We start from the raw sequence: 27,218 nt of genomic DNA, 5'->3' as shown, positions 1-27,218 counted from the left end.
ACTCAGATTGAGATGATGTGGGAACTTCAGAGGTCCAAACCACCAGAGTTTGATGACCAAGGAACAAGACTCAAGGCTGAGACCTGGTTACTCGATATGGGTCATTATTTCTCCCTACTAACTTATGGGAGAAATGTGAAGGCCCGATGCATGATCACTTAGTTGAGGGAACATAGTTCCATTTGGTGGGATTCAGAGAGTGAAAGGCTTGGTATCAGTGTCATAGATCTCACCTAGGAGATCTTCAAGGAGAGGTTTGGAGAGAAATTTGTGTCACCACAGTACCATGAAGCTCATATTGATGATTTCCATGAAGTTAAATAGGGCTATATGATGGTTAATTAGTATGAGAGGAAGTTTCTTGGTCTAAAATAATACTTGAGCTATAGGCATGATGGTGTACTGATCACCCAGCATTTTGTTAGGGGCCTCAGAGATTCCATCATTGGAGATGTTCATGCTCATCAGCCAAGGACACTTGCTCTTGCCATTGAGAAGGAAAGCATCATAAAGAGAAATGTGGCAAGGAGTTTCAATGGTAAATTTGGTTCTCAAACCAAAGTGCATGACCTTCAGGATAAGATACATAGTACTCTCAGTCCGTAGGGAAGGCCCAGACCCAGTCAGCACCCTCTCAGGGTGGTTCTCATCGTAACCAATAGAAGGGTTATTGGACCTAGGGCAGTCAATCTTCTAGTACCTCAAGTAAGAAAGGAGATAGCTAAAACCAAGGATAGAAATCTCAACTAGATCATCCTCCTCAGAGTGATCAAAAAAATTCTAGTAGGGGTAGTGCACCTTATCCTAGTGCTACCCAAGGTGGACACAAAACAAGTTCCAACTTTTCAGGGAACTATTATTCTTATGACCAACCTAGCCACAAATATTTTGATTTTTGAGTTAAACCATCTTTAGGACCTAGTAAGGGCACATCGAGATCTGAGCCTACTATAGGAGATGCAAGTCAAAATCATAGATTCTTTGCTTAAGAGACTATGGTAGTGCTTAAGAGACATTACATCATGGAAGTTAAATCGATATTTTCATGCTCTTCCATGATATCGATTTGATTTTTGAGTTAAATCATAGTCTTTGATATCGAGGCTATCGGTACATTACATGGTATTTCAGCTTTAGCTTGGTTTGACTCTAGTGCTTCAGATTCCTTCATTTCACTATCTCTTGTTCAATGATGTAGGCTAGTGGTAGTACATCAAGTCGATAGGTGGTAGGTTAAGTTAGCCATAGGTTCCAAAGTGGTTGTTGACTCATTGGTTAGGAGTTGTGTTTTGAATTTGAGTCCCTTCACCACCATAGTGGATCTATGCATTATACCTCTAGGATCATATGACAATGTGTTGGGCGTGGATTGGTTAGCCACCCATCAAGAAAATATCGATTGTCATCACAATGTGGTACAGTGTGTGGATGACATAGGTGGGCAAGTGGAACTCTTGGGAGTCCTAAGATCAGTCTCACTTCGGATGATCTTAGATCAACTAAAACAAAGTGTGTAGAAGGGTTTTCAATTGTTTCTTATTTTTGTCAATGATCTTGAGGAAGCTGAGAACCATATGGTGACACTTGATGATCGCCCACTCCTTCATGAGTATGTAGATTTGTTTCCTAATGAGATTCTAGGTATGTCACCATAATGTGACATTGAATTTTGAATTGATCTTATATCAGGATCGGAGCCAATTTCTCAAGCTCCTTCTACATGACTACTTAGGACGTGAGTGAGCTTAGGTTGTAGTTGGAGGAATTGTTGGCCAAGAGCCATATTCATCCTAGTGTATCCCTGTGGGGTGCACTAGTCATCTTCATGAAGTAGAAGGATGGTTCTTTGTGGTTTTGCATCGACTTTTGAAAGTTGAACAAGGTGATGGTGAAAAACCGTTATCCTTTTCCAAGGATAGATGACTTGTTTGATCAGATGAAGGGAGCATGACTGTTCACAAAGATTGATCTGAAGTTGAGATACCATTAGCTTCATATCCAGGAGGCTAGTATTCATTGAATAGTCTTTCATAAATGGTATGGGCATTATGAGTTCACGGTTGTACCCTTTGGGTTAACCAATGTGCCATCAGTATTTATGAGTTTGATGAATGGTGTATTTTTCACTTACCTTGATAAATGTGTCATTATATTTTTGGATGACATATTGATTTATTCAAAGACTATGGAAGAGCATGAAGTCCATTTATGTCAAGTATTGTAGTGCTTAAGAGACCATTAGCTATATGGAAACTTGAGTAAATGTGGGTTCTTCCAATTAGAGGTGAAGTATTTGAGACACATCATCATAGGTGATAGAATTGTAGTGGATCTAGAGGAGATTCGTGCTATCATGGATTTGTTGGTACCCACTAATGTCTTAGAAGTTCATAGTTTCATAGGATTGGCAGGTTACTACAGTCACTTCATGAAGGATTTCTCATGAATAACTCATCCCATCACTTCTCTTCAGTGAAAAGGGAAGAAGTTTGTTTGGTTAGACTAGTGTGAGGTAGCATTTAATGCTCTTAAGGAGTGTTTGACTAGTGCACCAGTCCTTGTAGTGCCTAATCTTGTAGGCAATTTCATGTTTTGTGGAAATGCTTCATTGGAAGGTGTGGATGTAGTGTTGATGCAAGATGGTTGAGTGATTGCTCATGAATCCAAGAAACTCAAGGACCATCAGCTTAACTACCCCACTCATGATTTCAAACTCGTAACCGTAGTGCATGCCCTTGTTTGTTGGAGGCATTTTCTTTTGGGGCACATTTTTGAGTTGCATAGTGATCATAGGAGCTTACAGTACATCTTTACTCAACCAAACTTGAATGCACAACAATGTCATTGAATGGAGTTCTTGTGCGAGTATGACTTTGATGTTCACTACATTAAAGGGAAGGAGAATTTTGTCAGGGATGCCTTGACTAGGAGGTGACATGAGGTATCAGTGATGTCATTAGAAGTAGATTTGCAAGGCTATATCTTGGAGGCCTTGCCTAGTGACACTTGGTATTAGGAGGTGAGGGTGGAGATCGAGTCTAGGCGTACTCTTGAGGGGAGATTTTTAGGTTATATGCTTGAGTCTGATGGACTACTAAAAAACATGGGGCATATCTATGTACCTGTGTTGAGTAATCTCCGTAGCTTAGTTTCGTCAAAAGCACATTATGCACTATATTTTACATATCCTAGTGTCTAGAAGATGCATGTTGATCTTAAATAGCTATACTTTTGGGCAAGGATGAGATGCGATGTTGCTGATTTTGTTGCTAGATGTCTTGAGTGCCAAAGAGTGAAGGTAGAGCATTAGCATCTGGTGGGTCTTTTGCAACCACATACCATTCCAGAGTGGAAATGGGATACAATATCTATTGATTTTATCACAAGATTGCCTATGTCATCATGAAGACATGATAGTATCATGGTGATAGAGGCCAAATTATCCAAGGTAGCATGATTTTCACCAATGAGAGCATCCTACATAGCTTCTTTTGTAGTGCATTTTTTCTTGGAGGATATTATTTGTTTGCATGGGATTCCTTATCAAATTATTTTGGATAGAGATCCAATGTTTACTTCTACACTATGGATGTCTCTCCAACATGCTTTGGGTGCGTAACTCAATTTTAGTTTGGCTTATCACCCAGAGATCAATGGCCAAACTAAGAGAGTGAATCAGGTTCTAGAGGATATGCTTCTCATGTATGTTATGGATAGGCAAGTGAAGTGGGAGGACTATTTGTACCTTGTTGAGTTTGCATACAACAATGAGTATCATGGCTCTCATGTCGTACTTATTTGAGTTGGTATTTTTTAGAGGATCGAGTTCTTTTGGGTTCAGAGATGCTTCAAGATATGGAGCAATAGGTTGTTCACATTAGGGAGCATTTGGTTACTACTCAGGACAGGCAGAAGAAGTATGTAGATGCCCATAGGTTGGATCGTCACTTTTCTATTGGTGATAAGGTGTTTTGAGAGTGTGTCTGAGGAAGAGCCCCATACATTATGGGAAAGGCTCTAAGTTGGCACCACATTTTGTTAGACCATTTGAGATCCTTGAGAGGATTGGTCCTATTTTTTATCAACTAGCATTGCCACCTAGCTTATCCCGCATCCATGATGTTTTTCATGTTTCTTTTTTGAGGTAGTATATTCTAGATGTGACCCATGTTCTTGATTGGGATGCTTTGCAGGTAGTGGATGGGCAACTTAATTTGGAGCCTGTTGGTGTAAATATGTATTTACTATTTACACTTACTTAAGTTTACTTAGTTTAATGCATTATTTTATTATTTTATTTTGTACGATACTTAGGAGTTTGTGCACGTTTTTGAGTTGTCATGTTGACAACACAGAAGTATGCAACTCTATTTTAGCACATGGTGTCTACAACACTAGAGTTTGCATCATTCACTAAGTTGTCATGTAAACAACATAGTTATTCAAACTCCCTTTTAACACATGATGTCTACAACACTGATTTGTGTGTTACACTATTGTAGGCTTATCCTCTCATCATCACACTTACTTTCGTGCTTAATGGAGGATAACCCATATCTAGTGGACATGTACCTGGTTTTATGACTTATCATGATGTTGATTCTTAGGCATTCTAGATGCATCTCAGAGGCCTTTATATACAAGCACTACTAGTGTACTTTAATGCATATTGAATCAAATAAATTGTTATTCTGATCATACTCCTTTCTGGTCTATAGTTGTGCTTGTGTTTGAGTTCTTAGTTCTTGGGTGAATTTTTCTCTAAGGCAAATTCTTACATGGTACTAGAGCTTGGATATTTTCTCTTCACATATCCATTCTAGACCATTGTTGTTTCATTACCTCGGCCCAAATCTAGAGTACTATAGAAATTGGGAGCATCTAGAGCTAGATCTAACCTCACCATTGCATTGGGAATGTTGATTCGGTGAAGATCGATTATAAATTTGGCTACCCTAGGCCAAATTTGATCATGAGGCAAAAAAATTTGCAAATCGACACCTGGAGGCTCGATTTTCAAGCTCAGGTATGGTCATTTTTAGATCTGTAATTTAATTTTTTAGATCTAATTTTAATTTCTCTGTATTTCTATCACAATTTTATCACAAATTTTTAGAAAAAAAATTACGCCCAGTCAGGCTAGCAGAGAAAAAAAAATTTACAGAACTAATCTATTAGATCTTGGCCCTATGTAGAGGAATATTCCTTATTAGTTTTCGGTAGGCATTAAATCATTTTTTCGGTATCAGATTGCAACAACTTCCAACCACATATTTTCTAGCACAAAGTCTAGCCAAACCCACTGACTGAGTATATGTTTTCAACGAGTACAGTGAACACACTAATGGTAACCTATAATCCCACTGGCATTCCTTTTTATTTTAGTATTGGCGAGTCTTCTTTTTACATAGTGTAAAGATTGCACTTCCCAACAATGTGGGATTAAAATCCAAAATCCTAGCGGCTCGCTTCAAGTGCTTTTGACCACCAATAATTTCCCCTGGTGCATCCTATTTCTAGCACCATGTTTTTCAAGACCCAGCCTAACTATATCATTTTTAGCATAGACTTTCAAAATAGCATCCACCATGCGAACCCATCTAGTGCCCGATACATGGTGCTCTGCCTCCTACCCACCTACACAAAAACTAACATGGACTGACACCTGCCATGTCTGCACACCCATCCAATTAGTGCATACATGGACTACCCTCTTACTACATAGAAGTTGTACATGCACCTAGAATTCTCTATACAATGACACATGTCTAATTTTATACGCCCAGTAAACAATCTGTAGTGCCACATCACCCAAACAGCTATTTTTTCCACTAACGTAAGCCAAACACAGGAAAAAATTTGACAGCCATCTAACCGTCATTTCTAGGGATTTTATAACTACTGCGGTGGTCATTTGACTGTCAAATTTAAGTACGTAGTTTTCCTTCCAGACCCCTTTTCAAATTGCTTTTTGATTTGGTAGCCTAACTTTGAGAGCCCATAAATCGGTCATACAAACTCCAATTCAAGTGTGATTTTCTTTAATTTTGGGTAGAATTTCTTGAACTTTCTAGTTCTGGTGTTCTTTTCTAGTTTTGGTGCAAGGATTTTTCATAAATTGCATTTTTAGATCTGTAGTTAGATTCTAGAGTTGTGTGGACAAAAATCTTACTTTCAGAATTAGGCCTTTTTCTACATTGTACTGCTTTGATTACTTTTCAAAATTGTTGCACATCTGAGATACAATGCTTAGTGACATATTTGGACCTCAAAAGGTAGTTGTAAAAAAAGAAAAATCAAAAATCCACTTTGTTTATTTAGACAAGTGGCCCATTATACACACACTACATATAAAGTGCCAAAAGCATCTTTTTTGGGCAGAGATTGAGTGAAAAGGTGGAGTGGGGGGAGGGGGGGTGTACTATGTTCTTGTGTCTCTATCTCTTGTGCTCTTTTACTTTTCTGCATCATGGGTTCACCTAAATGTCCACTTCTAACTTCATGTAATTATTCTACACGGAAAGATCTTGCATGGAGTAGATTAATGGAAAAATGTTACAGTCTTTATGTTCATGGTACAATCACCAAACCTACTGATGCTAAAGAACTCATTGATTGGCAAAAACAAGACCAACAGGCCTTAGGAATTATAAGGAGTTGTGTACATAGAGATCTCTTCTTCCAAATTTCTAGTTTCAATGAATCCAAACCTGCATGGGACAAACTTGAATCATTGTATGGTAAGGTGGATGAGGAATCAGATTGAGGACGATCTATTTCTCTTAGACCCAAAGAACTTTGACACAATTCAAGATTACATCAACAAAGCCAATGACTATAGAGCACTACTTAAAGATTGTGGAAATCTCATGAAGGATGACAAGTTGATTCATCACATCCTGAAGAGGCTACCTTCAAAGTATGCTTCATTTGTTTCAAGTTATAATACTCACAGGTTGACCATGAGAACTGCTTACCAGAAGCCTACATTTGATGCATTTGCAGAGATGTTGATTGTTGAACAACCTCACTTGATAGATTTGGGACTTCTCATGACATTAAAGACCAAAGCCTTGGTGGCTAGTGATGAGCAACAATCAAATCAAGGAGGGAGAAGTTCTAACAACAACAAAAAGAAGTAGTGGAAGAAGAAATCACAATTTGAGAGACGACAATCCTCCTTACAACAAGGTGCTTCTTCTTCTAACAAGAAGGGAAACAGTGAAAAGAAGGACAAACTTTTTTGTGCATATTGAAAAAAGCCAAATCATGATGAGCATCATTGCAAGTCTAAAAGAATTGATGAGTTGGAAAACCTTCTCAAGAAGAAAAAAATTTAAGTGCTAGGTACTTCCAAGGATTCAACTCCAACCTCTTCAAAAGGAAAAGGGCAAGCACTTATGGCCAACACAAGTTCTTCTTTGGAATGGATACTTGACTCAGGTGCCTCCTATCATATGGGTTCTTCAAAGGGAGACTTTTCTTCATTGAAGTAGTCACAGATACCACACATCTTCATGGGAGATGATACTAAAATGGAAGTTGAAGGGAAGGGACATGTGGAAATGGAAAATGGGGAATTCAAAGATGTTCTCTACATTCCAAGTCTTAGCTCCAATCTCCTTTCAGCTTACCAAATCACTCACCTTGGAGATGGTCACAAAGTTGAGTTCTTAGAGATGATTCATTGGTTGTAGTGGGGAAAGTCAAACATGACAAGAGGCTTTATTCCTTCTCCCACTTTGTGCCTAAGTCTCCTTCTCAAGCCTTGTTAACTCATTCTACTTCACAAACCAAACTATGGCATGAGCAATTTGGTCATCTAGCCTTCCACCATCTTCACCAGCTTTGGTCAAAACACATGGTCAAAGGTATACCTAACATCAACTTTTCTAAGGGTGAGTGTTCATCATGTTTAGTGGATATGCATCTTAAGGAGAAGTCTGATAAAGGGAAGTCTTCAAGAGCTCCAGTTGTTCTCTATTTGGTTCACATGGTTTTAGCAGGACCATTTGTAGTGACCTCAGTCAGCCAAGGCCGCTACATCCTTACATTTGTTGATGAATTTCCATGATTTACATGGGTCTACTTTCTTCATCATAATAATGAAGTTGTTGATAAGCTTCAAGCCTATAAGAGTCTTTTTAAACACAAATCAAGGAAAGTCGTCAAGGTTCTACGGATGGACAATGAAAGTAGATATTTGAACAGAAGACTTAAAGAATTTTGCAAACTTGAGGGAATTGATCTTCAGAATTCACCAACATTTAGTCCAAAATAGACAGATGTTGCAGCTATGAGGATTAGAACTCTCAAAACCATGGCAAGTTGCATGATTAAAGCCAAGTCTGTCGATCCAATACTTGAAGTTGAAGCCATTAGCAGTGCTACTCACATACTTAACAGGTCTCCTCGTAATGCCCTAGATAGGAAGACTCCTTTTGAGGCATGTTGTGGTAAAAAACCATTTGTGATTCATTTCAGAGTCTTCAGTTGTCTGGCATGGGCAAACCTATCTTCTAGGGGATGCAAGGCACCAACACCTAGGCCTTGTACTTTCATCAGATATGGAGATAGTGCTAAAGCTTTCAGACTTATGGATCCTAAGACTCATGATATTTTTGTGGAAAAGAATGTACACTTTGAGGAAATTTCACCCAGCTTATCTTTTAATCCTCTCTGTACTTTATACACTGTGGAAATTGATAGTGACACTAGCGATAGTGCTTCAATAGATTCAGACATGTGGGGTTCTGTTGATAGTTGCAGCAAAAGGTCATGACATCAGTATAGTCCACATGCATATATTTCCATAGTAAAAGGTCCAACATATAGGGTACATGTTGTCTTCCATCTCTAGCTTTAGTTGATGACTACATGGAAAACATTGCAGGATTGTTCATGGAGTCACACACTGTAGACTTGGGAGATAGCCTTAATGATTTACATCTTCTCTTTAATGAAGATGATCCTTCTAAAGTTTTTGCAAGGGCTCACTTTGACCCTCATGTCCATTCTCTACATGATCAATCTTTACAGGTTGGCATGATTGTGGATCCTTATGAACAACAATTGTCAGAGGTCTTTTTATCAGTAGAGGAGATAGATGGTTCATTGGAACAGGTTCAACAGACATCCTTGCCAGATCTACATTTGTTCTTTTCAGTAGTGATTGAAGGGGTGACCATTAGTATCAACATAGGGACACTTGAGTAGGTTTTAGGGCCACCATACATCTTCAGGCTTGTACCTTTGCCATTGTTTCTTCCAAAGGGGAGGAATAGTATTCAGCACTCTTAGACCAACTTCTTCCTTGGACTAGCACTCACTGGTCGGAATTCTTCATTATGTGGGGGGGGACTCCCTTGTCTCTCTTGCTCTTCTTTCTTATGGGGTTGACTTTTTCCTCTTATGAGCTCTTGTTCTTCTCATTCTTTGCTATTGTATATATTGGATGTATGTTGTAATGGGGGGGGGGGGGGGGGTCTTGATTACTCCATCTATCCATGCATCCTTATTCATCCCTCTTTTTGAGGGAGGGTTTTTCCCATGAGGTTTTCCATCTTTCTTCACTTTATGAGAGATTGCATTTCATTATGTACACAGGTACCTAAAATGGCCTAGTAGTTGGGACCCATCTTGCATTTCATCCTAGTTTTCATAAGCTTAAGGGCATTCCCCTAAGTTGCACTTACGGGGGGTGTTGGTGTAAATACATATTTACTATTTAAACTTACCTAAGTTTACTTAGGTTAATGCATTATTTTATTTTGTGAGACACTTAGGAGTTTGTGTACCTTTTTGAGTTGTCATGTTGACAACACAGAAGTACGCAACTCTATTTCAGCACATGGTGTCTACAACACTGGAGTTTGCATCATTCACTGAGTTGTCATGTAGAAAACACAATTATTCATACTCCCTTTTTAGCACATGTTATCCACAACATTGATTTGTGTGTTGCACCATTGTAGGCTTATCCTCTCATCATCACACTTACTTTTGTGCTTAATGGAGGATAACCCATATCTAGTGAACATGTGCCTATTTGTATGACTTATCATGATGCTAATTATTAGGCATTCTAAATGTAACTCAGAGGCCTTTATATACAAGCAATCCTAGTGTACTTTAACGCATATTGAATCAAATACATTATTATTTTGATCATACTCCTTTATAGTCTATAGTTGTGCTTGTGTTTGAGTTCTTAGTTCTTGGGTGAATTTTTCTCTAAGAAAAATTCTTACAAAGCTCATTCATATCCTATAACATCAGAGGCTAACCTTATGAGGTCAGGGCACAGAGCAGGTAAGGATCCATTGGGACTCGCATGATGAGACCTTTGCGACTTGGGAAAATGCTACACAATTAAGGGGATTGTACCCCTACCTTTTTGCTAGCTTCCACGAGTAAACCTATGCTAGTGGGGGAGGATATAGTGCCTCTCATGTTTGTAGTCTATACCTTGTCTATTTTGATTTGAGAGATACTTGATACTCTTATTGTTATTTGTATTTTGAGATGACCTGAGGATTGGATGTTATTCTTTGATTTAGTACCATAGACACTTTACTGGTATGTTGTTCAGTTTATCATATTTTCATGTTGATTCTATTTTGAGATGACAGTAGATCTATGATGATATCTAGTTATATGGTTTATTGGACATATTTATTGATTATGTTATGAGCTAGATTTTATGCAATGGTGATTTACTTCATTCTTGTTCTTTATACTTTATGCAAACATGAGTGGTGTAAATGGATTAATTAGTTATTTAATGCATTAATTGTTTTGGCTATTATATTATATGCAATTGCACTTATTCGTGTGTTTTAGTGTGCAAGATTTATGTCCTTAGTAGTGGCACATGGAGATAGTGATTCAGCTATTCATATTTTACCAATGTCATCCCTATGTGATCAAAGTAACCTCATTTAATTATGTTAAATTAAAACCTTTCAGTGGTTAGTAAATCTGAACTCATCTGCATTATGTGACTAGACCAGTGAGTGTGTCTGTGCATTTAGAAGGCATTGTCGCGAAAGTTTTAAGTGATTTTCTGTGATTTTGGTTTTTCAAGTTTTAAATCTTTTTGAATTTAATTTCTGGCAGCTTTTCCTTAGGTGAATTCTCATTACCAAAAATAACCTATTTTTGTTTAGGTCAATTTGAAGTCTAGCTACTCTAGTTGGCTATCTATCCTAATCGATTATTCGCTCAAAAAGTGAATAAGTATTGAAAAGAGATTTTCATTTTGTACTTCTCACTTTTTCAAATAGAAAATTTGAGAGCTTTTTGAGAATCCTCTTCTAAAGGATTCAAATTTTGTTTATTTTGGGAGCTGTGAGAGTGGGTTTTTCACGAGACCAGTCTTGTTGGATCTGGCTCGAGGAGTTTTTACTTTGCCATCACTTTTAGCAATTTTGGTGGGTTATTTATTTTATTGCATGGGTTTTGGTTTTTGCCCATTTTGCTGTTAGTTAGGGCCTTCCCATTTAATTGTTTCAGCTTCTGTTTCTTGTAGCAATTTGGTAGGAGGTTGAGAACTAGCATTCCCCTTTGTTTCTGTTTGTTGGTTCTGCCCAGTTGGTCAAGTATGAACATTTTTCTCGTTTTTGGGATGAGGGTTTAGGATTTTGAGCCATTATGTTGGTCTTACATACAGGTGTTCAAACTCATTTATTTTTGGGTTTTCGGGATTTTTACACCCAAAGGTCAAATGGTTTTTAACTTCAAAATTTTCTAGTTTTGGGGGTTTTTACCTCATTTTGCATGCCACCCTATTTTCTTAGGTATTCATGGCACAATGTGGGTCATGGACCTGGATGATTTGTTTGGATATTAGTTAGGCCACTATTGTACTTTTTATGTTGCATTGGGATGCATGTTACATCATTCCTCTCTAATCTATTTTCAATTGAGTGACTTTCTGTTTGTGTTCTCATCCAGTCCTTGTGTTATGATCTTCGTGATGGTGGTGTGCCACACACGAGTACATTCATGTACACTTGTTAGGTGACTTATGAGTCCCAATCTTCTATGGTACTTCTAGAAGTTATGATCATTGGGGTTGGGTTGGGAATTTGCATGCCTATGGGCACTCATTGTTGGATGAACATGGGTAGGGTAGGGTAGCATATGGAGGGAGCTTCTATCTCACAGCCTAGTGACCTTGTCCCATAGGGTTGGCATGAAGAAGTTTTAAGTAAGTGATAATTAAATAAAACATTGGGTGTCAATAAAACTTAAGATAATAAAATGTCTGTGCAGGGCCCTCCATTGAGGAGTTGAAAAGCACGATCCGAGCTTGGGCTTGTCAGTGCTAAGTGACTCTCCATGATGTGAGCCCCTACTTAGTAGCCCATTGAGGTGTCTGACCAAGACCTATAGATTATGCATTGTCTATGTCTTGGATTTAGTCATCATATTGTCTAGCATGTGTGTTAGCCATGGATGTTTTCTTTGCATGTGTTTATGGTTGGATCATTATCTCCATCAGCATGGTGGGTGTGGACCTACGGGTGCCACGTAGTTGAGAGGCATAGCTACCTTCACCATTTCTAGGGACCAATGTATAGAGATGGCCTATTGTTCTAGTGCGACCGTTGTTGGATGTTTTCACTTGGTACTTCAAGTTCTGGAGTATGCTTTCTTGTGATTTATGCTTGCATTAGGATGCTTGTTTATCATGTTTAGATGATGTTAGATTTGACACATTTCCTTATTCTAATGATTAGCATATGATAGGTGATGTTACACTACTAAGAAACAAAATACTTAATATCAAGATGGTAAAGATAAAAATAAGCTAAGGATTAGCTATTTCCCATTATCAGCTAGATGACCTTTAGATCTATACCCAATTTCAAAAAAATCATAAGAGATTTTCTACTCATTTGGCTCTGCAAAACCAAGGTGGGTACACCTGAAGGATAAAAATATTCAAAACTCTATATTACTTTCACATTTTGTTCATTTCATGACATTCTGTTACAATATTCATCCCTTACAGTAGATTAATCATAATTCTTCTCAGATTTACAAGTAATTATGGGTAGCAGAAGCTAACTATGACTTAGAGATTAAATGCAAACAAGTATTGACCAGCTATGACAATCTTCATACATTTAAAATAAAATTGATTTTGATTTTAATATTAAGCTTGATGTTTATTTGTGATTTCTTCATATGCAAACTGAACTAATTGATTAGTGCCTCATCCATTGGGCTTCAGAGTCTATCCAATTTCTTGACCTAATTGACTACATTACAATCAAAATTATTAGCAATTCTCTCTAAAACTCATTCTTACACAAATCCTTCTTATTGCTTGAAGATCCTGTCATATTCATTGAAGCATTTACTTAATCCATTGGATCAAAAGCAATAATGAATTGACATACAACTTATCCTAGTTGCATAAAATTAAACAAGCTTTACTCATACAATCTCAATTTAATCGGCCAATAGAAATAGAGACAAGAATCAGAGAGAAAAGATATGGGGACAATTCATCTTTGTATTAATTTTCTTTGAAAATTATATAACATTGGATAATACTCAAAACAGCTCAAAACAAGACACCATGATCATGAAAAATTAATGTATTCTTAGAATTGCAAAGAAAATGCATCACAAAGTTGACATCAAGAAAAACTGGACTGAAATAAACTAGCAGAACTAAAAGTTATACAATAAATCAGACCCCTTCTACAACCTTAAAATATCACTTATATAGTGTGAGATGCAACTAGCTTCAAGTCTAGAGAGTACTGGCAATTGTCCATAAGACAAAAAAGATATTTACAAAGTTACTATCATAAGAGACAAAATTTGGTACAACAGAATGTCTTTCATAATGAATATTTTCTTGTGGGACCACTTTAGTTGTACTTTTCGTTGTTGAAGATTTCATGATTGGCTTTGATGTTGTTGTAGTTCCTCAGAAGATGTAACCAATGGATTGGATTGTGATGGACATGATTCTGATGTTTGTAGCCATACTTCAACTCGAGGCTCTCCATCCACGTCATCATGTACTGTCAAAACCACAGTTACATCTTATTCTCCAACTACCATATCATTAGTTTGGACCTCTGTTCTAAAAACTACAGTTGGTTTCTTACCTCTATCCTCTTATACTTTTATTGATGTGTCAATTATTTGTACTTCATCTTGTTCCATTTCACCATCATCAGCTTCATCAAGTTCCAACTTCTTTGCATGAACATAATTTACCATCCCCTTCTCAAAAAGTGTGTCATTTGACCAATTAAAACTCAAAATATCATGTTGTTTCTTGATCACATATTCTCCAATTTTGTCAATCTCAACAAAATCTATTCTCAAAAAATCATAAAATAATTGCACTTTTACAACTTCTTCAATTGTATTTTTCCACCATGTATTTCCTTTCTCATTTATGACTTTATTCATTTTAAGGCATAGTAGGTCATTTAATTCCTAGGACCATTCCTCTTTATTTTTTAATTTATCCTTTTTATCTATGGCATGTGGGAAGAGTTCAAAGTTTATACTCTTATATTTGTCCAGATAATTTATGATCATCTTCTACAATACAATTCTTCAAACTTAGAGAGATCATTGGTCAAGTCATAAGTCTTTTCTGTATACTCACATGACAAACTAATAATTGAAAAACATAAAAGAGTAACACTTTTATCCCTTCTACTCCATTTATATACAATTGGCTTTAGAGAATCATCATTTTCTCTCAGTTCATCCCACATATTTATTATCTTTTCTAATTGATCATAGAATGTTGTCCAACCAATTTTATCAACTAAATACATGATGGCTTTCCTTAATCTATCCTCATACTGGATATCTAACTCTACATGCAATGCCCACAGTTTACTCTTTTCTTCTTCAAAATCCTCTGTAGTGTAATACTGAGGTCTTTGTGGTGTATCTAGAATTTCAATAAGAGGAGTGAATTTAAAAGGCTCCACTGGTGGATAAGGATAAGTGATTTTAGGCCTACTAGATTTCCCTTGGTGCCCTATCAACTTATTCTCAAGTTCCATTCTTTTTTGCACCTCTTTATTATATGTTGCCAAGACCTTCTCATATTTTTCCTGTAGCTCTAATCTTTCCCTTTTATCCCTCTGAGTTGTGGCTACGGTGAAGTTGGCTGATCCAACACCTAGCTCTACAGCCTCTTCACTTGTAGTATCTTCCACCATTTTTACAATCAGGTTTCCTATCAAATTGATATCATCAGGCTAAGAAGAGCTAGTTCTAGATCCTTTCCTCATTGACCTAATCACTAATGTAGCATGATCCTCGCTGAACTTGGTACCTTTCATCTCTTTCTTCACCTTCTCATCTGCATTCAATTTCTTGGTAAGAAAATTAAAAACCATTGTGTCAGCAATGTCCCAATTTGGCAGTAGCAAAACCCTGGATGATTTTATCATTTTCCTTCCCTTTTCAGGGTTTAAGCTTTTAAACTCTTGCATCATTTCATCATTTTTTTTTTTTAGATCTACCTCCTCCATCTCAAGATGCCCTATTTTCATTTTATTACATCTTTCTTCAAATAGTCCAATATTTGTCCTCCATAAAAATTGATAAAAAGCTTTAGATTTAATAAAATTATCATCAAAACTAAGCTCATAGCTGACATGTTCTAAATTAGGGTCCAACTCCCTTCCTTTGTAGTCAACTCTAGGCTTGGCATAGGAGGTTCTTAAGGATTCCCCTCTTCCAATTTTGAAGCAGTAATAAAAACTCCCCCTTGGTACCCCAATTGTTCCATCTACTCCTTAGTGAGTTTTTCATCTGCTATATGTAATGGGGACTGAGTGGGTGAATATTCCTCTATTTGAGGCACTTGATTTTATTCTACCTTTTGCCTCTTAGGTATGGGCTCATTAGACCTCTCCTCCAAAATAGCACTAATTGACCCAATTATTTGTTTTCCTTTATCCACTACAGGTCTCTTATTATGAATTATATTATAGCCAGTTCTTCTTTGAATAACTAATTGCCCTGATCTTACTACAGGGGTGAAGAATAATCTTCTCACAACCTCTCGAGCCTTATCAGGATAAAAATTGATAAAAAATAATTTCTTCTCATTCATTGCCTCCATGATCTCTGGAAAAGTTATCATCAATTTATTTAGTTTATCTGCCTCTTTCTTGGCATCTTCTAGAGGCTTATAATCCTTATCAAAACAATTATTGAAGTCTAAAACCCTAGAGTAAACTCTCCACTTCTCCTTTTTAATTTCTTGCTCTTGAAGAGAGAATCCATTCCTTATTATGTCCTCAGGGAAGTAGGGCTAGTGGTCCTTGGCACCAATCTTAGCTCTTCGTCTAAAAATATCAAAAAATCCCTCACTGTCATTAAAATGAGCATGGGAGATAGCCATTTTATACTGGTCCAAAAATTTATACAGAAACAACCTACCACCCTTGGTGATTATACACTAGTGAGCAATGGTGCAACTTGGGAAAATTGAGCCCCTAGACCTACCAATCAATTGTGCTTCCTCCAATCCACCTATCTACCATAGCATTTCAACTATCCCTACCTTTAGAGTCACTTGGTAAGGAAGTACATGGGGAGTCCCTTAGAGTCCATATCCTCTAAAAATTGTAGAAACAGGGTAACATATGATGTCTTCCCAATTGTGAGACACCTTCAAACCAACAGGGTTGTCCATAGGCCTAATAAAATCTAGTAGTGTGTTAGGGATTCTAGGATAGTCCCTTAATATGAGGCTCCTTAGCCTAAATGCAAAGTACCTATCAAAACTAACAAAGTTGGCCTCCTCTGCATCCTAGGTTATATCTACACTCCATAACTGGACTGGTAGAGCTTCTCCCTCATATTCTCTATTTAAAACCATCTCTTTTTTAAATTAAGTAACCCCTTTAAATAAGAACATATGCATCAACAATGAATAATGGCCAAATGTTTTCTCAACTTTACTCTTTGCAATCCCAACCAGACCTACATGAATCTCCTCTGCTAGATAAGATGCAAATTCAAAGATGATATCCACACAAAAAGAAGAGATTTTTGTCATCATGTATATGAACTTTATCGGCATAAAAATTTGTGCATCCCAACCAAAAACCCTACATAAAGACATGTAAATGTCTATATCCCTAGTATTGAAAAATTGCTTCTTGAAAGGCTCCTTAGTTGATGTTGTAACAAAGGTCATGTTTTCAATTGTGGCTAGTGCCCTCTTAATGCACCTTGCCTAACTTGATCCTTTTTAAATAGGTACTCATTTTCCAAACCCTGAAAGTCAATGATCTCATGGTAATCTGTGAGTGGCTCAAACCCAAAAACCTCTCAAATTTCTTGAGCATTAATTCTTATCAAGCATTTCCCATCTACTCTTCTCACTATCCTAGCTACTAGGCTGTAATTTTGGGCTATGGCCATGAGAAGGTCTGAATCCATGAAAACCCTAGGGACTACTAATTTACCCAAATCAAAATTCCAAATATTTCCATGGGGGACAAACTTCCTTTTTGAAAACCATTTCTTAAATAACTAGAGCCCTATTTTGGTAGCAATTCCATCCCTAATCTAATTACCTTTATCATATAAACTATCTGCAATCTTAAGTCTAGTATTCATAGGAATTAGCTTTTTCATTTGGGCTGACTCATTTTTGGACTCAATTAATTGTTCCGGGAAATCATCATGTATATTCCTACTGGAATATTCTACTTTTCCCAAAAATCCCTTCTTTAGTGGCATATTTGATAATAATAATGCAGAAAAAATAGAATTCTCTAAGTGATATATAGGCTGAGATACTTGCTTCTCCTATTTCTTCTTTAAAATCTGTAAGAAATCACTGATACAAAAAATTCTTTCACAATTCTACCAAGTAGGAAAAGCTCTTCAACAGGTTCTAGCTCTTTGAAAATTAGAAAATATGTTTGCATGAAGACTATATTTGAGTTTTGCAATATATCCCTAGTTTTTCTTCACATGGGGAGCCTTAATTCTCATAAATGGATCGTAGAGAAAAATAGATTGGCAGCACCTTCTAATTTTAAAAACAAGTTGTTAATTTTTGAAAAATTTGACGATTAAGGAATAAAATCTTTAATGACTCACCTTCAACCCTCCAAGTTGGCATTCAAAATAATTAAATCCTTCCACATAAACCTTCTCTTTCATTATTGGAAATTTACATTGGACCCACTTGTTCCTTTGGATACATGCCATGCTCTCACTATGTCACCAAGGGTAAACATCGAGCAACTCCCCATGGTGACATAGCGACCATTGTTGATGTCCCCTGCATTGGACAGTAGAACTCATGCAATGATTTCACTATGAATAGGGTGGGCCCATAAGATTTTCCTTCAGTCACTATGTCACTAGCAGTAAAGTTCATGCAACTTCCAATAGTGATAAGGTGACCATTGTTGATCATGGAGAGATATGATAGTGCGGATCAATTAGTGCATTGCTTTTAGTGTGCATCCTTAGTGGCATCTGACATTTTGAAAAATTGACATGCTTACAAGGCTATTAATGGAAAGTAAATTCATGGTGTCATCATCAGGTTTGGTCACACCGTATTTATTTTTTATAGTTGGTTGCTATGTTGCTAGTGGTAAAGTTCATGCAAATTCTCGTAGCGACAAGGTGACCACTGTCAATCTTGAAGAGATTTGACAGTGTGGCTAATTAACCTTGAAAGATCATTTATTTCTTAATTAGGTCCTGCATGTAACATGTGCTTGGTCACTATGTTGCTAGCGGTAAAAGATACGTGATTTTTCATAGCAACATGGCAACCACCATCAATCTTGAAGAGATCAAAAGATAAAGATTATTTTGGGAGCTTTAGGGAATGATGTGAATAACCTTTTAAAAGGTTCTCTAAAATATAAAGGAGTATTTTAAAGTGATTTCTCCTGCTCAAATTAAATTGAAAAGATACTTACTAAAAAAGTTTTTCCAGGGAAACATTTTAATGAAACAAAATCTAGGGTTTTTCTAAGGTTAAGAAAATCAAAACCATCAAACCCTAAATTTCACAAAATAAAATTAGAACATTCATTTTGAGATATATTTAGATAGGAATAGTGTGAAAACATGACCAACACATCCTCCATCGTCCATTTTGAGGTATAGGTCAGATTAGGTAGGATTCAATGAATCCACCCCTCATTTGATTTCATTCCCTTCTAGAAACTTCTCCTTCAATCCTCTTTGAATTCACCTCAAAATGGTTCACCATGAATTATGTGCCACCAGCCTATCAATCTTATGTTCCACACTATTGACACAATCCAAGAAATCAAACTTGTTGGCTCAGATTCATCGAATTCACGATCTTTCTTATAATGTTGACACTCGACATTAATTGGCTTCTGACGCTCGACATATACTGTGTTGCTTGACATCCTCTATCAAATCACTCAAAACAAACTAAAGTTTACTGGTGCTCAGCTTCAACTAAACTTTACTTGGTTTACATTGTTTCACTCAACTTACACTAAAATTGAATTTACCTAGCTCCATCTAATTTTCTGCTCAGCTTGCACTATCTTTGCTCAGAACCTACTATATAGAATGTTAAGCTTGGTAGACAAACTTTTTTTATGATGCAGGAGCATCTTGCATCCAAAATAAAGGGGAGACATGTTGAATGTAAAATTTTTTTTAAAAAAAAATTGTGGAGGAGAGAGAAAGTGACAAAAATTAGAGGAGAAATAATAAAAAAATTAAATAGGGGAAAAAGGAGAAAAGAAAGGAAAAGAGAATTTCTATTTTCGAGGTGCATAGGTGGCATAATAGAAAAAAATTTAAAAATAAATGGTTGTCATTCCATTTATCGAGGTGTGTGGGTAGAATTCTAGAAAGTTATGAATATTGTAGAAAGTTATGGAAGTTGTAGAAAGTTGTGGAGGAATTCTAGAAGGTTGTAGATAAGTCATGTATTGGGTGGTAAGTGCCTATTTAAGCAAGGCATATGAGCATTTCTAATCAAGTTTGAGAAGTAGAAGCTAGAAGGCGTGAAGACTTCAAGGTGTGAAAGCTCTAAAGGTGTAGCTCTTAAAGTAGAATTCTTGGTGAAGCTCTTGGTGTGAAGACTCTTATTTGGGATTTCTCTTATGTTGAAGAATTTGTAAACTTCTTTTTGAAGAAGTCATATCTATGATATCATATTGTGGGTGTTGTAAGGATTTTCAAGTATAATAAAATTGCTTGTGAAGATTTTTTTTTATTTTTTTTGGTCTCCATATTGTGGCATTCTTGATTGTGAGTGGGTAAGGGTGGTGTGGCCCTCTATCAGTTTAACTTGTTCTTGTGAACTCAATCAGTGTAACCAACCTTTGCAACCTTAAGTAGATTATCAATGCACTATAATAGCATTGTCTTAACTAATTCTTGTACTCCTTTTCATATCATAACTCAACCTTTCCTCTAGGTGCTATTATTACCTCATTTGATCAAATCCTCTTCGTCAATCAAATAAATGATAGTACTTACATCATATAAGCAATTATCTTACTAGCAAGTAAAAGGTTTGACATCAGTTTCAAAACAATGATTGAAACACATTTATCATACTTGTATCAATCTATTTTCAACAATATTCATCTTTGGCATTGATGGCAAACTAAACTGACCAGTCTTAATCAATAAGAAGAAAAAATACCAACAAGAAAATAATTCCTTGTATTGAAATCTCTCCCTCTGTCAATAATTTCCATCTTTTGAATAGGTTACAAAATTATGTTTTGATCAACAGACAATCAATCAACTCATCATTATGACCCCCTCTTGATTACTTCTTATATCTCCCTCAACATTATCTCCCTCTTACTAGGTAGATGTAATAAATAGGTACACTTTCTCCCTCAACACACTTACTTCCTTAGTAGTTAGGATTAGACAGATTAGGATTTCATCTACATCTCCCTCAGCTTTCATCTCTCAGTACACTTTAACTTTCAGTACCTCAGTACACTTTAACTCCCAGTACACTTTCTCCCTCTTTGACAACAATGCCAAAGACTTGTTATCTTCATATGCATACATGAATATTTTTAGTTTCTCCCTCTATCACCTTGCTTGTGACTGATTTATAGCTCTAGCTCTTTGATTACTTTAGGTAGCTCCTAAAGTAAAATGTACTGCATCAATGAGTAACATATGTCAATCAACTTGTTTGATGCAAGGCACTCCTCATGCTTCTTAGATAGCCTTTGATAGGGGCATCACCCCTAGTTTACCTCTTAGATACTCATGAGAATCCTTAGGTGATTTTTGTGTGAAGATATCAGCTATTTTATCTTTTGTGTTAACATATTTTATCTTCACCTCTTTATCTTGAACTAATTCTCTTAAGTAATGATACTTGATTGCAATGTTCTTAGTCATTGTATGCATCACAAGATTCTTTGATATATTTATAGAACTTGTATTATCACAATAAAGTATCACAGGTTCAATGTTTTCATCCTTCAAACATTTGAATAGTTGTTCGATCCATAAAATGTTTGTACAATCTACTACACCAATAATATATTCAACTTCAGCAATAGATTGAGAAATGCAGTTTTGTTTCTTGCTAGTCCATCTAACAAGTCTTTTACCTAAGAAAAATGCTCCTCCACTAGTGCTCTTTTTGTCATAAATGTTTCCAACCCAATCAACATCAATATAGGCTCTCAATTCAATTTCTCATTTTTCTTGTAGTATATACCATAGTCTTCTATTCCTTTTAAATATATCATTATTCTCTTTACTATCATTAAGTGATTCTCCCTAGGATTAGTAGAGAATGATGCAACTATCCCTACAAATAATGCAATATCAAGTTTTCTATGTACTACGTATTGTAATTTTCCAATCATAGACTTGTACAATGTATAATTCACCTTAGCTGAATCATCATTCTTTAACAATTTATGTCCTATCACCAAAGGTGTACTTACTAGCTTGGAATCCTCCAATCCAAAAGTTTTTAATATCTCCTTTACATACTTTGATTAATTGATGTATATACCATATTTCATCCAATGAACTTCCAAACCCACAAAGAACTTGATCTCTCCAAACATAGACATCTCAAATTATTTCTTCATTTCATTTGCAAAAGCATTACATAAAGTATCTTGACCTCCAAATATGATATCATCAACAAAAATTTCAAATTAAAAAATACCTTTACCTTTTTCAATCTTCAAGTAAAGTTTGTTGTTATCATCAGTCCTCTCAAATTCAATCTTCACAAGATAATTATGAAGCCTCTCATACCATGCTCTGGTGCTTGCTCCAAACCATAAAGAGATTTGTGTAGTCTATATACCATGTTTTGTTGTTAGCATCAAAAAATCCTTCTGGTTGTTCTATATAAACCTCTTCCTCCAATATACCATTCAGAAATGCAAACTTAACATCCATTTGATAAACCTTAAAACCTTTGTATGTAGAGTAAGCAAGCATAGTTCTTACTCCTTCTAGTCTTACAATAGGGGTAAATTTCTCTCCATATTCAATCCCTTCTTCCTATGCATATCCTTTACAAAATAATCTTTCCTTGTTCCTTGTGACTTCACCATTTTCATATAACTTGTTTCTTTATACCCACTTGGTACCAATCCCAATTTTGTCTTCTAGTCTAGGAACTAGAGTCCATTTCTTATTTTTCTCAATTTGTTCAATCTCTTCTTCCATGGCTTTACTCCAGTCCACATCTTCTAAGGAATCTTTCATTGTTTTGGGTTCTTGCATGCTTAGAAAACATGCATCATTTCCCAACTTGTTCCTTGTCATTGGTCTAGCATCTTTTTCTCCAATAATTTGTGCAACAGGATGATTTCTCTTGACATACTTAGACAATCTTGGTTCAACTTTGGCTTCTACATTTAGTTTCTCAACTTATGAATCACTATGTACCTCTCTGTCAAGTAGTTCAGCATCTCTTTCATGTACACTAATCTTAGAATCAAAATGTGTCTTAAATTGGCACCTGAATGCAGCTCAGTTCCTAAATGCAACTTGACATTCATAGTATATGACTCGGCAATCACTGAAACTTGTTGTTGGTTTGCAACTTGATTTACAACATTTTCATCAGCGGGCATACCTTCATAAAAGTATATAAATGATTTGTATTCTTTTGGTTCCTTCATAGCTTCAGCCTCATATACTTCTATATATTCATCAAATTTCACATTTTCACTTTCCACAACTTTGTTAGTGTTAGTATTTAAATACTTGTAAGCTTTACTTCTTATGGAATAACCAAGAAATATACCATCTTCACTTTTTGCATCTAGTTTACCATTACTAAATCTTTGAGAATATAGCATTTTCTTCCAAATACCTTAAAATATTTTACATTGGCTAAGTATCCATACCATAATTTAAAAGGTGTTGAATGAGTACCTTTCTTGACTTGTACATAGTTCAATGTATAGACATTTGTGCTTACAGCTTCTCTACAATATTTCAAAGCAAAAATTTTCTCCATCATGAGTGTCATAGCACAATCCAATGTAGATCTATTCCTCCTTTCAACAATGCCATTTTGTGGAGGGGCTCTAAGGGTAGATGTATGTCTTTCAATTCCTTTGTCATCACAAACCATTTCAAACTCATTTGATGTAAATATTCCTCCTCCATCATATCTCAAACATTTTAGACATTTACCTATTTATTTCTCAACTCTTGCTAAGTACCACTCAAACATTTGGAAAGCATCAGATTTATTTTTTAGAAACATAATAGTCATCATTCTAGAATAATCATCAAGAAGTAGCATAATGTACGTATCTCCTTTGTAGCTTTCAACTTCAATTGGTCCACACAAGTTAGTATGAACAAACTCGAATATTCCTTTATAGGTGTGAGTCTTACTCTTAAAACTTGACTTTGTCATTTTGCCTAACTAATATTGTTTGCAAATTATATTACCAGGCTTCTTCAACTTAAGAAAACTTCTTACTCTTTTCATGTTACTGATACTAACCAAGTTATCAAAATTAACATGACATAACCTCTTGTGCCATATCCATACATCATCAAGTTATACAATTAAACAAGTGGCATCCTCTATATCAAGGTAGAATAGATTACCTCTAGTTTGATCACCTTTTCCAATCAGTTTTCCATCAATATCATATATCTTCGCAATTTTGTTTTCAAACTCAACCTTACATCCTGAATTATTTAGTTGTGAAACACTCAACAGATTATAGTTAAGTCCTTCAACATAGCAAGCATTGTCACATAAAATATTTTATGTGAGCTTGGTAGAACCTTTTTACTTTTATCTGACATGGTGCATCATTACCAAACCTTACACTATTTCATCATAATAATTCAAGGTAATGAACTTACTTTTATCTCCAGTCATGTGATGTGAAAACCCACTGTCAATAATCCATCTATCATTCTTGTTCACACAAGACACTAGTGCAGTTGCCTAATCCTCATCAGATTCATCCTTCATTGCAACATACACCACTTCATCATCATGATCATCATATCCATCCTTTGTTTCCTCTTCAGTAATGTAGCAGGACTTCTTGCCTTTGTCTTTGTAATCTTTGTTATCTTCATCTCTTCTACTTTTATATTTTTCACCACCTCTATAATTCTTCTTCTCTGCACATCCAGCAACAATATGACCAACCTCATTGTAATTGAAAGACATGATGGGTAACTTACCTTTGAACTTTCCTTTACCTCTATGAAATCTCCTTTCCAGTAGTGCTTCATGTTGATCTACATCTTCCTCATCTATATCACTATCACTGGACACATATTTTGTCTTTTTCTTCTTCTTTTCATTTGGTTCCTTCAATGATAGCTTAGCTTTGAAAGAAAATTCAATATTTTAAGGTTTGTAATTATCAAAGTTAGATAGCTAAAAAGTAGTGAGCCTACCTACTAGACCTTCAAGAGTTAGATCATTCCCCGACATACACCTCAGTTCTTATATTATAGAAACTCTAATAGCATAAATAGGTAGCAATGTTCTCAAAACTTTGCATAGTACAATATCATCATCTTTTTTACTAGTAGATCCTCTTATTGCATTAACAACATCTTTTATCCTAAAGCAATATTGAGCAATATTCTCACCTTCTTGCATTCTCATATCATCAAACTTACCTCTGAGACTTTCAGCTTTGGCTCTTCAAACATTCTTGTCACCTCCATAGATGGTGTGTAGAGAATCCCACATTTTCTTTGCACTATCAAGACTTTTGATATCATCAAACTCGGCATAGCTTAAGGAAGAGACAATCTCCAACATTGTATGGTTGTGTTCTTTCTTCTTTTTTAGATCTTCAATAGTTAGGGCTCTAACAGGATCAGCATGCTCATTGCTAATGGTAGATTGTGCATAATCTCCAAGACCTCCTACGTATAGCTTCATCAGACTTTTCCATGTAGGAAAGTTATCTCTATTAAGCTTGGGTACTTTTCTTTTTGAGATCTTGATCTTTGTGCTTCTAGTACCTTCAAACTAGTCCTCTTAAGCAGATGGCTCTAATACTAATTGTTAGAATTCTTTAGAATAACTGAGAGGGAGGGTGAATCAGTTATTCAAGGTCTAGATGTACAAAATAAAACTTTTCACAGCTTAGTGAACTCATATCCATAAAACATTTTCATGATGCATGCATCCATTGGATTATGCAATCACTTAAGCTTGTAGGTTATTGTCAAATCAATTTGCAAAAATGTAAACTTGAAACATAATAGATTCAATAATACATTTGACACAATGATTTAACATGGAATCCCAATTTGGGAAAAAACACCAATAACATGTTATTTATTATCACTCTTCTGAAGTGATGCCCTATGAAAGGCTAACCCTATTAAAGGTTACAATCACACTATTAAATGTGACCAAAGTTAAAGGATTTCAATCACCCTAGTAGGTGTGAGCCTTATTAGAGGACTTTAGATAGTTTACTTGGAATATCAACCAGTTAAAGGATTTACAAATAACTATTAGATCAACCTTAATCCAAAGGATTTACCCTAGATGAATAGAATGATTAGAAAGTAACAATAAGACTTTGATCTAATAACAACTTACAACACACTTGCAGATTATAGATCTATATTTTAGTCCTCCATTCCACTTGGCTTTCACACTATTCAACTCTAATAGCTTGTTCACCCTTCAAGCATCCATACTCTTAAACCTTCTTGCTTTGCTTTCCAATGCAATCTCTTCACTTAGGTCACTAAATGAAGCAATACCCTAGACTCCTCATCTTCCTTAGGTTCTCGCACATGACAACCTTTACTTTTGACCAACCATCTCTATAAATAGAGAATTAAGATCTTTTGTCATTCATCCTCCATCGTCCATTTTTAGGGTTAGGTCAAATTAGGTAGGATTCAATGAATCTACCCCTCATTTCATTTCATTCCCTTCTAGAAACTTCTCCTTCAATCCTCTTTGAATTAAGCTCAAAATGGTTCACCATGAATTCTGTGCCATGAGCTCATCAACCTTATCTTCCACACGGTTCACACAATCCAAGAAATCAAACTTTTTGGCTCATATTCATTGAATTCACAATCTTTCTCATAATGTTATCACTTAGCATTAACTAGCTTTTGGCACTCAGCACATACTATATTTCTCAGCGTCCTCTATCAAATCACTCGACACAAACTAAAGTTTATTGGTGTTTGACATCAACTAAACTTTACTCGGCTTACACTATTTCACTCATCTTATGCTAAAATTGTCCTTGCTTTGCTCCAACTAATTTTCTACTCAGCTTGCACTATCTTTTCTCAATACCTATTGTACAGAATGTTAAGCTTGGCAAAAAAAACTTTGTTTAACTTGTTCTTCTAAACTTAATTAGTGTAACCAACCTTTGCAACCTTAAGTAGATTATCAATGCACTATAATATCATTGTCTTAACTAATTCTTGTACTTTGTTTCATATCATAACTCAATCTTTCCTCTAGGTGCTATTGTTACCTCATTTGATCAAATCATCTTCATCAATCAAATAAATGATAGTACTTAAATCATATAAGTAATTGTCTTACGAGCACATAGCAAGTTTGACATCAATGACAAAATAATGATTGAAACACATTTATCATACTTGGATCAATCTGTTTTCAATATGTAGATCATATATTGCATCTTCTTTTAGTATTTTTTAGGCCACATGAATGGTTTCATCAGGCACGTTGT

This window comes from Cupressus sempervirens, chromosome 3 (assembly GCF_028749045.1).
Source record: "Cupressus sempervirens isolate cs-2001-9-10 chromosome 3, ASM2874904v1, whole genome shotgun sequence".
In the NCBI taxonomy this organism is placed as follows: domain Eukaryota; kingdom Viridiplantae; phylum Streptophyta; class Pinopsida; order Cupressales; family Cupressaceae; genus Cupressus; species Cupressus sempervirens.
This window is presented reverse-complemented; position numbering follows the sequence as displayed.